Source organism: Cynocephalus volans, chromosome 3, assembly GCF_027409185.1.
Source record: "Cynocephalus volans isolate mCynVol1 chromosome 3, mCynVol1.pri, whole genome shotgun sequence".
NCBI lineage: Eukaryota > Metazoa > Chordata > Mammalia > Dermoptera > Cynocephalidae > Cynocephalus > Cynocephalus volans.
The window spans coordinates 104,581,573-104,595,464 of NC_084462.1; the positions used below are offsets into that span (position 1 = coordinate 104,581,573).

The following is a 13,892-nucleotide window of genomic DNA, read 5'->3' on the forward strand; positions in this document are numbered from 1 at the left end:
GACAAACATGCATTACTACCATGAATACTCAAGAAAGAACAAATCCCACCAGTAAAATAAAAGTGCTAACAATAAAGAGGAAAAAAAGTTTATCTACCATCCCAAGAAACCAACAAACACAGAAGACAAACAGTAAATCAGAAAGGAACGAAAGACACTTCAGACATCCAAACAAAAATGAATAAAATGCCAGCAGTAAATTAACACCTTACAATAATAACTCTTAATGTAAAAGGATTGAATTCCATCCTGAAAAGACAGACTGACTGGATTAAAAAGATGGACCCCAAAACATGCTGCCTCAAGAGACTCACCTCACCTGTAAAGACACACACAGATTAAGAGTGAAGGATGAAATAAGAAATGAAAACTGAGCTGAAGTAGCTGTTCTTATATCAGATGAAATAGACTTTAAACTAAAAACCATAAAAAGAGATTAAGAAGGCCACTATATGATGATAAAAAGATCTATCCATCAAGAAGACATAACAGTAATAAATATATATGCACCCAAAATTGGGGTAGACAGATTTATAAAGCAAACATGATTAGACCTAAAGAAGAAAATAGACACTAATACCGTAATTGTAGGGAAGCTGAACACACCACTCTCAACACTGGATGGATAATCTAGGCAAAAAAATCAACAGAGAAACACAAGATCTAAACAACACTTCAGACAAATTGGACTTGGCAGATATCTGCAGAACATTCCATCCAACAACCTCAGAATATTCATTCTTCTCATCTGCACACGGAGCATTCTCCAGGATAGACCACATGTTAGGTCACAAATCAAGTCTCAACAAATTCAAAAAATTGGAATTATTCCATGTATTTTTCAGATCACAATGGATTAAAACTAGAAATCAATAACAAATGAAACTCTGGAAATTATACTTCATGTGAAAATTAAACAACTACTTAATGACACATGAGTCCAAGAAAAAATTAAACAAGAAATCAAAAAATGTGTTGAAATTGAAGAAAGTAATGACACATCATACCAAAGCCTGTGGGATACTGCAAAAGCAGGACTAAATGCATTAAATGCTTACTTCAGAAGAATGGAATGATGGCAAGTAAGCAATCCAACACTCCACTTCAAAGAACTAGAAAAACAAGAACAATCCAAACCCAAAGTTACTACATGGAAAGAAATAATTAAGATCAAAGCCGAACTAAATGAAATAGAAACACAAAAACATGATACAAAAGATCAGTGAAACAAAAAGCTGGATTTCTGAAAAGATAAATAAAACTGACAAGACTAACTAAAAAAGGAAGAGAGAAGACACAATTAACAAACATTAGAAATGAAAAAGTTGATATTACAACTGATACCTCAGAAATACAAGGAATTATTAGAGACTACTATAAACAACCATATGCCAACAAATTTGAAAATCTGGAGGAAATGGATAAATTTCTGGACACACACAAACTACCAAGACTGAACCAAGAAGATACAGAAAATCTGAACATACCAATAGCAATAAAAGAGATTGAAGCTGTTATCAGAAGTTCCCCAACAAAGAAAAGCCCAGGACCAGATGGCATCAATGCAGAATTCTACTGCACTTTTAAAGAGGAATTGATACCAGTTCTCTATGAACTATTCCAAAATATTGAAACAGAGACCTTTCTCCTAAACTCATTTTATGAGGCAAACATCACCCCAATACCATAACCAGATAGAGATACAAAAAAAGAAAACTACAGGCCAGTATCCTTGATGAATATAGATGCAAAAAGTCCTCAATAAAATTGTAGCTATTAGAATACAGCAACACATACAGAAGATAATACACCGTGATCAAGTGGGATTCATCCCAGGGATGCAATGTTGGTTCAACATATGCAAATCAATAAATGAGATACACCACATCAAGAAAAACAAAGACAAAAACCATATGATCATCTCCACAGACATTGAAAAAGCATTTGACAAAATTCAGCATTCTTTCATGATAAAGACTCTCTATAAGTTCAGTATAGACAGAAAGTATCTCAACTGGAATGAGACAAGGATGCCCACTCTTGCCACTCCTATTCAACGTAGTGTTGGAAGTACTAGCCAGAGTAATCAGAGAAGAGAAGGAAATAAAGGGCATCCAGATTGGAAAAGATAAAGTCAAACTGTAACTGTTTATGGATGATATGACCCTATATATCAAACAGCCAAAAGCCTCTACAAAGAAACTCTTAGAGTTGATAAATGATTTCAGCAAAGATGCAGGATACCAAATCAACACACAAAAATCAGTAGCATTTCTATACTCTAACAGTGAACATGCAGAAAAATAAATCAAGAAAGCTAGCCCATTTACAATAGTAACCAAAAATAATATAAAATACTTAGGAATAAAGTTAACCAAAGATGTGAAAACTCTCTACAATGAGAACTACAAACCACTGTTGAGAGAAATTAAAGAGGACACAAGAAGATGGAAAGATATCACATGCTCTTGGATTGGAAGAATTAACATTGTGAAAATGTCCATACTTCCCAAGTGATCTACAGATTCAATGCAATCCCCATCAAAATTCCAATGACATTTTTCTCAGAAATGGAAAAAACTATCCTAAAATTCATATGGAATAACAAAAGACCACAAATAGCCAAAGCAATCGAGCAAAAGAAAATAAAGCTGGAGGCATAACACTGTCTGACTTTAAGCTATACTACAAAGCTATAATAACCAAGACAGCACGGTACTGGCATAAAAACAGAGACACACATCAATGGAACAGAAAAGAATCATTCAGAAATTAGCTCAAACACAGCCATCTGATCTTTGACAAAGTCACCAAGTCTATTCACTGGGGAAGAGACTGCCTCTTCAGCAAGTCATTCTGGGATAACTGGATATCCATATGCAGGAGACTTAAACTAGACCCATACCTCTCACCATATACCAAAATCAACTCAAAATGGATTAAGGAATTAAATATACATCCTGAGACAATAAAACTCCTTAAAGAAAACATAGGGGATGCATTCCAGGATCTAGGATTGGGTACAGATTTTGTAAATACAACCCCAAAAGCACAGGCAACCAAAGGAAAAATAAACAAATGGGATTATATCAAACTAAAATGCTTCTGCACAGCCAAAGAAACAATTAGGAGAGTGAAAAGACAACCAGCAGAGTGGGAGGAAATATTCTCAAAATATACATCTGACAAAGAATCAATATCCAGAACATACAAGGAACAGAAACAACTTGACAGCAAGAAAACAAGTAACCCAATTAAAAAATGGGTAAAGCAGCTGAATAGGCATTTCTCAAAGGAAGATATATGAATGGCCAACAGATATAAAAAATACTCAACATCACTCAGAGTTCAGGAAATGCAAGGCAAACCCTCTTTGAGATACTGTCTCATTCCAGTTAAGATGGCTAATATCCAAAAGACTGAGAATGATAAATGCTGTTGAGTTTGCAGAGAAAAAGGAATCCTCCTTCACTGTTGGTGGAACTGCAAAATGGTGCAGCCTTTATGAAAAATGGTATGGAGGTTCCTCAAAAAATTACAGATAGATCTACTATATGACCCAGCTATTCCACTGCTGTATTCATATCCAGAGGAATGGAAATCATGTTGAAGGGATACCTGTACTCCCATGTTTATTGCAGCACTGTTTACAATAGCCAAGAGTTGAAACCAGCCCAAATGTCCATCATCAGATGAGTGGGTAAGGAAACTGTGGTATATCTACACAATGGAATACTTCTCTGCTATAAAAAGAATGGAATACTGCCATTCACAACAACATGGATGGACTTAGAGAAAATTATATTAAGTGAAATAAGCCAGGCACAGAAAGAGATATACTTTATGATCTCACTTATTTGTTGGAGCTAAAAATAAATAAATATACAAACAAATAAATGGGGGTGGGGAGGAAGAATACTCAACAATCACAACAATTCCTTGAACTTAATAAGAAAAGTGAATAGATGATGTTGATGGGGAGGAGGAGGAAAAGGGTGGAGGAAAGAGGAATTGGTAAAGAGACATGAAAGTCCACTACATTGTATATTGATAAATAAAAAATAAAAAATATATATATAAAATGTAAATTGTGACAACAAAAACTGTAAGATCTGCTCCAAGGAGCTTATCCTACATGTAACTGGAAGGCACACTTTGAAGAGACCACAGGACCAGGAGCGATGCAATCAGCAAGAGATTTATTTATTCCAACGTGTTGGGGTCACACCGCACAGCTGAGGTGAGACCCTGACAGACTTTTGGGTTGTCTTTTATACATTTTCTGGGGCAGTTTTTCTGGCGGCAAGAAGACATAGCAGTGAGCAGGTTTCATTGGTTAACTTAAGCGACCTTTAAACTGATTGGTTAGCACACATCTGCTCTTAGGCAATTTCCTCCCCAGGCATATTACTGATAAACACTCGACCATCTGCTGGTTCTGTTTCCCTTTTTCTTGGAACTGGGAGAGTATGTGCCCTTCCTGGAACAGGGTGGGATGCCCTTTCTGCGACCTCCTGGGGTACACAGAACTCCAAGATGGCTCTACTATTGCTAACTTTGAGCAAGCTGGTTGCACAGAAGCAGATTGCGCTGGTTAGTAGACTATCTATCCGTTTTCCCCCCTTCCCCCCCCTTATTACTTCTAAAATCTTATATAAAATGGCATTACTTATGCTAACTTTAAGCTGGCAGTTAGTGACATCCTGTTAGATACACAGGATGTTCTGCAACTGTGAGCACAGCTGGCTTGCAGAAGCTGAAGCCACAGCAGAGCATAAAACTTTCCACATAAACATGTCTTTAAGGGAGCTTTTGGGTAAGGGTCTTATCACACCTTGATATGAGGGCAGGAAGTGGGGTTGCGTGAGGAGGGGTCGCTGAGTGCTAGCCTGCTTTATCTATCTACGTAAGAAGGAGCTGAGAGCTGACAGCCTGTGGTTTCCTTGGAACACAAGCACAAGCTCGTAACCACAGAGCTATAGAGTACAGAAATATTTAGCTGTTTTCATCTTTTTACAAAACAAAATATGGAGTAGGGGAGTGAAGTTAAAGTATAAAGTTTTTTTTTAATGTGATAAAAGTTATGTTGTTATCAGCTTAAAATAGCCTTCTGTAATTATAAGATGTTTTGTGTAAGTTTCATGGTAACCACAAAGTGAAAACTTATAGTAGATACACAAATGATAAAAATTAAGAAATGAAAGCAAATCACTAGAGGAAATTATCCAATTACAAATAAAGGCAGTAAGAGAAGAAAAAAGGAACATAGGATCTGCAAAACAATCAGAAATAATTAACAAAATAGCCATAATAAGTCCTTACCTATAAATCTTAATCTTGAATATTAATGTATTAAATTCTCCAATCAAAAGAAATAGACTGGCTGAATGGTTTTAAAACTAACCAACAAACAAAAACAAGACCCAACTATATGCTGCCTGCAAGAGACTAATTTTACCTTTAAGGACACACACAGACTGAAAATGAAGGGACAGAATGAGATATACCATGCAAATGAAAACATAAGAGGCCAGAGGTAAATATACTGACATCCTATAAAGTAGACTTTAAATCAAAACTTGTAAAATGAGATTAAAAGATCGTTGTATAATAATAAAGGAGTCAACTTACCAAGAAAATATAATAATTGTAAATATAAATGCACCAACATCAATGTATAAATGGTTAAAGAAAATATGATATATATATGAACAATGAAATACCTTTCAGGCTTTAAAAAAAAGGAAATCTTGTCATTTGTGATAACATGGATGAACCTGGAGGACATTGTTAAATGAAATAAGCCAGACACAGAAAAGACAAATACCACTGATATGCAGAGTCTAAAGAAAAAGTTGAGCTTATTGATACAGAGAGCATTTGATGATTGCAAGAAGTGGGGGAATGGGGTAACTGGGGAGATTTTAGTCAAAGGACACAAAATTTCAATTAGATGGGAAGAATAAGTTCAAGTGATTTATTGTACATCATGGTGACTACAGTTAAAAACTATATATTGTATTCTTGAAAATTTCTGGGTAGATTTTAAATCTTCTTATCATGAAAAAGTGATAATTATGTGAGGTGATAAATACATTAATTCGCTTGATTTAGCCATTTCACAATGTGTGTGTGTGTGTATATATATATCAAAATAACATGTACATCATAAATGCATACATTTTTATTTTTCAATCAAAACTTTAAAAACTAATCTAGAATATTTATATTTTGCCTGAATAGAACAGTTATCAATGTTTACTGTAGAAAATAATTGTAGCAAATATATGAGCATCACACAATAATTCTATAACTAACCTCTAGTTCTATCTTTCTACAGTCTCCTGAGTATTGATTGTTGCCTTTAAAACTTCACCAATTTGGTAGATGAAAAATGGTGTCTCATTTTCTGTAATGGCAGAATGGCTATTTTAACAATTCCCATTCCTTTTTTACTGCCAGTCTCTGAGGGATCTAATAACAATCATATGAGATTTCTCCTTTATTCCTCTTATCAAGGGATACATTTAAAAACAGTTGTCTTTTGAATCCAGAGCAGAAAATAAAATGAATGATTGATGAAGATTAAGCATCCAGGATTCCATAATGGTGTTACTTTTCAAGTGCAAGTGCAAACTGGTAGGTTACATGACTCTGATATGTTACTCTACCTGTATACTATACCTATTACACTATTTGCATTTACAGTGTTACGTAAGACCACAGTAATAAAACACAAATGCCAAAATCATAACTCAGGGGAAGGCTGGAAAGAGGAAAACTGAACTATAAATAAAATAAGTTAGATTTTGTTACAATCGAAAAAATATAAAAATTTGTACTTTTGTGTTGGAAGTTAAGAAAATAATTTTACAATCCAACCCAAATAAATTATCTTAGAGGAAAGAATCTGGGTATGTTTAAATTGTTTGGTTATACTGATCAGATCAAACGATTTTATTCTTTGAATTATTGCATAATATATAGAAAGTTACTTTCTTGCTTTCAGGGATGCAATTATTTTGAAAGAGGTTAAGTAATAGGACTGTAAGGATAAAATGCCTGACCCATAGCTTGGAAAATGATAGAATGCTGCCACTCATAAAATATTAATGCTATTATTACACTTGTTAGGACTTATGAAGAGGATCATTTGAGGAAATTTCATGTTTCTACAAAAATCTAAAAATGTCTAAGTATTTAAACACTAATCGAGCTAGAAAGATCTTGGGGGAAATTGAATAGTTTGGGACTCTACATTTGCAAACTTATGTGCTCCTGCAAATCTATTTATTTGTACACTTTGCATAAACACAGAAAATCCAGAGGTTGCAGCTGAACAGTATTGTCTTACTGTAAGAGTACAAGTACGATGAACAAATGATTCACAATTGTGAATGAGAATTATCAAACATTTCTACTTTCAAATTCTATTACCTCGCCAAATTTGTTTTCACATTACTCTGAAAGATGAAGCCAAATATAATGATTTGCATATGTGCCACTTATAATAAAATATCTGCCTTAATGGCAGTATTCATGCATAGTTATAATACATGTTCATTATGGTTAGCCAGAGATACTGTAATTTTAACTTTTAAACTGTGATGAAAACATTAAGAAATACAATGAAAAATCACATATATTTGATTTTCTTCTTTCACAATTGGCATTAGGTCTGGGTCTTGGACTCTGATAAGAACAACAAGAGTACTGGAGATGGGCAAAGAGCTAGTAATAAAAATTGGATAATAGTCCTACCGCCAGCCAAAAGAGGAGGATTGGAACTAAGCAGATTAATGTAGACCATTCCTTGACTTCTTTAAATGTAGATACTGTATTCATTTTCATAAAATTCGCTTAGCTTAGCTGAATTCACCTCAGTCAGTGACACAATATCTGTGACTTATATCCATCCTGGAAAAAGTTAAGATTAAAAGAACCGTGGAGAAAATCATTGTGAAGAAACAAAGATCCAAAGAGTACAGTGACTTTCCTCAAGATACTGTCAAGCAATATGCCTATGTTTTGTTTGTTTGTTTACTTTAAGTAAACAGGGATTAATGATTCACCTCACTTCTTACATCTCTTTGAGGGAGAAAAATTGAACAAGACTAAAGTAGTCAACTTCACTACATCCTAGTTTTAATGATGCTGATTTTGGAATTTCTAGGCACCTACTACATGTCAAAGCACATGCATGAAACAAGAATATCAGATATAAATGGTCTTTTAATCCAATCTTCCAACAATTGCGTAAGAATGAACATATGGAATACATTTATATAGTTGCCTACAAAAAAAACCAAAAATATATAAATTTTATATAAACAGTATAGGGACGGTATCAAATTAGTGTTTTGTAGTTCCCTTCAGGGGACCATAATGCACATTTTGTTATTTGAAAGATATTTTTTTGATATGATGTAGTACTCAGACATTTTAGTGCATACTGAAGATATGACAAAAATGTGTTCGTTGATATATTTCCTTAGATCTACAAAAGATGAAAACCTATTCCCCAGATGGTTTTCAAAAGTCTTCCCTATCATTCTAATAAACTAAGTGTTCATTCCCAGTCTGGTCTGGAGCTGAAAATGAAGGGAGACCAAGTTCACTCAAATGTTCTTCTGACCTTGCTTCATATTAACCTGGTCACAAATTTGATCTAATTGGCTCCATATCCACACCAGTTTCTACTGGCTTTGTAATTCTGTGAAATATCTCAAACTGCAAAACACCAAAGAACATCTCCAAAGCAATCACATTGCCAAAAGGGTGAGTTCCCTGAATAGATAGCAAAAATGCATAAGTAATAATTAGGTTCACTGTCTTATTAGTCTCTGTGATTTTCTGTGTTTTCTCCTCCTTTACACGATTTATGACATACTCATGCAGATGGATAAATGGATATCCTGAATAACAGCTCAAGTGTGTCTGAGTTCATCCTGCTAGGACTTTCCAGCTCTCAAGAAATGCAAATAAACTTTTTTGCAATCTTTCTTCTTGTCTATATAGCCATTGTTGTGGGAAATCTCCTCATTGTTATCTCTGTGATATTTGGTAACCATCTTCTCTCCCCCATGTATTTCCTTCTGTCAAATTTATCATTTTTTGACTTATGTCTTTCCTCTGTGGCAACTCCCAAAGTGATTGCAGACTTCCTTAGAAAACACAAGATGATCTCCTTGTGGGGTTGCATGGCCCAGATGTTTTTTATGCACTTTTTTGGGGTGGTGAGGTGTCTCTTCTGATAGCTATAGTCATCGACAGGCATGTTGCCATATTCAAACCCTTACACTACAAGACCATCATGAATCACAGGGTGCTCATTGTGTTTCTCTTGCTCTCATGGGCAATTGGATTCATACATACCACAAGCCAAATGGTTTTCACGGTGGGTTTACCTTTCTGTGGGTCCCAATGTTGTGGACAGCATTTTCTGCGATCTCCCCTTGGTCATCAAGCTTGCCTGTACTGAGACCTATATGCTGGAGCTCTTGGTGATTGCAGACAGTGGGCTCCTGTCCTTGGTCTGCTTCAATCTATTGCTCATGTCCTACATCATCATGTTGGTCACCCTCTAGCAGCACTCCTTGAATGCATCCTCCAAGGCTGTGTCCACAATGGGTTGTTTAATTGCCATCTTTCCATTCTTCTGAAGTAAGCATTTAATGCAATAAATTTCCCCCTTAGTACTGATCTTTCAGGATCCCATAGGTTTTGGTATGATGCATCATTGTTTTCATTAGTTTCAAGAAATTTTTTGATTTCCTGCATGATTTCTTCTCGGACCCATATGTCATTAAGTAGAATGCTGTTTAATTTCCATGTGTTTGTATAGTTTCCAGAATTGCATTTGTTATTGATATCTAATTTTAATCCATTGTGATCTGAAAAAATACATGGGATAATTCTGATTTTTTTGAATTTGTTGAGACTTGATTTGTGACCTAACTTGTGATCTATCCTGGAGAATGATCTATGTGTTGATGAGAAGAATGAATATTCTGAGGTTGTTGGATGGAATGTTCTGTAGATATCTGCCAAGGCCAATTGGTCTAGAGTCTTGTTTAGATCTTGTGTTTCTCTGCTGATTCTTTGCCTAGATGATCTATCCAGTATTGACAGTGGGGTGTTCAGGTCCCCTGCTATTATGGTATTAGTGTCTATTTCCTTCTTTAGGTCTAATTGAGTTTGCTTTATAAATCTGGCTGCTCCGACATTGAGTGAATATATATTTAGGATTGTTATGTCTTCTTGATGCATGAATCCTTTTATCATTATGTAGTGGCCCTCATTATCTCTTTTTTTGGTTTTTAGCTTAAAGTCTATTTTATCAGTTATAAGAATACCTACTCCAGCTCGTTTTTCATTTCTATTTCCATGGCAAATCTTTTTCCATCCTTTCACTCTTAGTCTATGTGAGTCTTTGTAGGTGAGGTTGGTCAGTTGAAGGCAGCATATAGTTGGATCCTCCTTTTAAATCCAGTCAGCCAGTCTGTGTCTTTTGATTGGGGAATTTCATCCTTTTACATTAAGAGTTGTTATTGAAAAGTGTTGATTTACTCCTAGCATTTTATTGATTTTTGTTTGGATGTCTTAAGTGCCTTTTGCTCCTTTCTTTCTGATTTACTGTTTGTCTTCTGTGTTTGTTGGTTTCTTGGGTTGTAGATAAACTTTTGTTCTTCTCTTCTTGTTAGCATTTTTATTTTACTAGTGGGTTTCGATATTTTTTGAGTTTTTATGGCAGTGGTAGTTATTTTTTAGGTACCAAACCCAGTAATCCCTTGAGAATTTCTTGTAAGGGTGGTTGTGTGGTAGTGAACTCCTGCAGTTTTTGTTTGTCTGAGAAGTATACTATTTGTCCTTCATTTTGGATGGATAGTCTTGTGGCGTAACAGATTCTTGGCTGGCAATCTCTGTCTTTTAGTATTTTGAATATATCATCCCATTCCTTTCTGGCTTTTAGGGTTTTTGATGAAAAGTCTGATGTTAGTCTGATTGGGGCTCCCTTACAGGTGATTTGATGCTTCTCTCTTGCAGCATTTAAGATTCTCTCTTTGTCTTTAAGTTTTGCGAATTTGACTATAACATGTCTTGGAGAAGACCTTTTTTGGTTGAATATGTTTGGGGATCTTTGAGCTTCTTGAATCTGAAGATCTGTGTCTTTTCTTATACCTGGGAAGTTTTCTGCCACTATTTTGGTGAATATGTTTTCAATACAATCTCCTTTTTCCTCCTCTTCTGAAATACCCATGATTCGGATATTTGAGCACTTTAGGTTGTCTGATATCTCTCTTAGATTTTCTTCAATGTTTTATTTCGTTTTTCTTTTCTTTTCTTTTCTTTTTTTTTGTCTGCCTGTCTTATTTCAAACAGCCCATCTTCAAGGTCAGAAGTTCTCTCTTCTGCAAGCCTGCTGGTTAAACTCTCTGTTGTGTTTTTTATTACGTTGAATGGATTCTTCGGCTCAGCAAGCTCTGCTGCATTCTTGTTCAGGGCATTGATTTCCTTGTATGGTTCTTCTTTCAGGTCCTGTATACTTTTCCTCATTTCATCGTGTTGTCTAGCTGAGTTTTCTTGTATCTCATTTAGTTTCCTTAGAATTATCACTCGAAATTCCTGGTCAGAAATTTCAATGGCTTCTAGTTCTATAGGATCCAGAGCTTGAGAGTTATTACCCTTTGGTGGTGTACTTTCTTGGTTTTTCATATTTATGGTATCTTTCCTTCATTGTTTAGTCATTGTGGCAAGGGATTTCATGGTCCACTGGTTTGACACAATTGTCTGGCTAGGATCCTGTCAGGACTGACAATTTGGCTTGGCTGCCTCAGTGTCTGCTTAGCTTCCTTCTGGTGCCTTGGGCATGTGGTCTCCGTGGGTCTCGGGCCTCTCCAAGGAGGTTCCTCTCTGGTTGGCATGCACTCTTCTGGACTAGGGATGGTATCTGGCAGTGGCAATACCTTCTTCCGTCATGTGCTGGCACCACGGGCTGCATGGTCTCCATGGGACTCGGGCCTCTCCAGGGGTGCACCTCTTTGGTTGGTGCGCATTCCACCGGGCGACAAATGGGGTCGGGCAGTGGTGAGGCCTACCTGCTCAGCTGCATGCTGGTGCCACAGGGATCGTGGTCTCCATGGGACTCAGGCTTCTCTTGGTGGGGGTGCCTCTCTTGTCATTGTGCACTCAGCCGGGCTGGGGATGGGGTCCAGCAGTGGCGAAGTCTACCTGCTCATTCATGTGCTGGCACCACAGGGTGCATGGTCTCTGCAGATCTCGGGCCTCTCCGGGGAGGTGCCTCTCTCAGAATGCCTGAGTTTGAAATGTGACTCTACCACCATTAGCTTTGTGACTTTTGGCAAGTTGTTTCATCTCTCTGCACTGCAACCTCCTCCAATGTAAAAATGAAGATAATCATACCAACCTCACATTGAGAGCATTAAATAAATTAATGTATATCAAAGGCTTAGAACAGTGCCTGACACATGCTTGATGTTATATATGTGTTAACATAATTAAAAACATGCCTACAAAAGTAAAAATTCCTGAGCTTACTGATTTGTATAATGTTAACAACAATCAAGAAATTCTTGCTCCTTTGTTTCGTGTGATCTTAGTACCTGATTTCTTTTATATCTATGTACATTATTGTAGCTTTGTTTCTGTTGGTTTTAGTTTCAGTAAGAATGTACAATAATAAATTTTAGCAATTAGACATTGGTCTTGCTATGTGTAAGGAACTTGAGTACCCTTTTGAGTATAAATTGTAATATTCTGAGATTTTTTAAAACCCATACTAAGAGTAGGAAAGAGTGTGTGAGAGGATAATCAAAGAATCACACTTTTTGTACAGGCCACAGTCTACTCCACACTAGACAGTAGTATAAAAAAGAATGAAATTGTGCCCTTTGCAGAAACATGGATGAGTCTGTTGAAAATTGTATTAAGTGAAATAAGCCAGACTAAAAAACAGAAATAACGCATGTTCTTAATCATGACTGGCTGCCCAGATGAAGGAAGTGAGGGAGGGAGGAAGGAGAGGGGGAGGGAAGAAGGAAGGAATGAAGGAAAGAAAGAAAGAAAAGACCACAACAATACATTGAACTTTCAGAAGGAGAGAACAAACCTAAGAATACTAGAGATGGGGGGAGGGAGGGAAGGGATTTGGGAAGTGATAGTTTGGGCAAAGGGCATAAAGAAATATCACTTTTTCTAATAATGAATATGCTAATAATAAATAAAAATTTTAAATAAAGTTGTTATCTGGACCAACAGGAAATCAACAAACAAAACACAACAAAAACCTGTATAAGAAATCCATTTTGCCACTTTCAAACTGTATGTTGCTGCACAATATTGTTATCCCTTTAACTTTATTTTTATCATGTATGATATGAGCCAAATAAGTATCTCATAATGATGTTTTAAAACTTAAGAGAGATGTAAAATTCTTAAATTTTTTATTGCAGTGTTAATTAATTTGTACTTAGTATTAGTACCACAATGAACTTCTTTTATACATAAAACTAAATCAGTGTACAAGAACATGTAGTCTTGTGTTATAGTAAGTTTGAGTACACAAACATACTTAGGCACTCAGGAAGATTTGTCTTTATTTTCTTTTTGTTAGGTTTTGAATAATTTGGAACCCTTTGGCTCAGAAACATTGTTTTTCTATCAGTTATAGGAATTACAGAATCCCTTTAGGAGAGTCTGAAGATTGGAGCCTGGAAAACCATCAGTGAGTGTTATACAAGATCGTGAAAGCAGAACACAAGTACAAAACATAGGAAAAGACTGAATGCACTGGAACAGGAAAAGCTGGTAGTGGGGAATCCTAAATAATCTTGGTCTCATCAACAATGTTGGAGGGTTAACTTTATGACTAT

General features: G+C 35.9%; 1 pseudogene; it reads left to right on the forward strand.

Moving 5' to 3' along the window:
* The first annotated feature begins 8,906 nt into the window (after window positions 1-8,906).
* On the forward strand, window positions 8,907-9,662 carry LOC134372647 (olfactory receptor 4K13-like; annotated as a pseudogene).
* The last annotated feature ends 4,230 nt before the right edge of the window (window positions 9,663-13,892 follow it).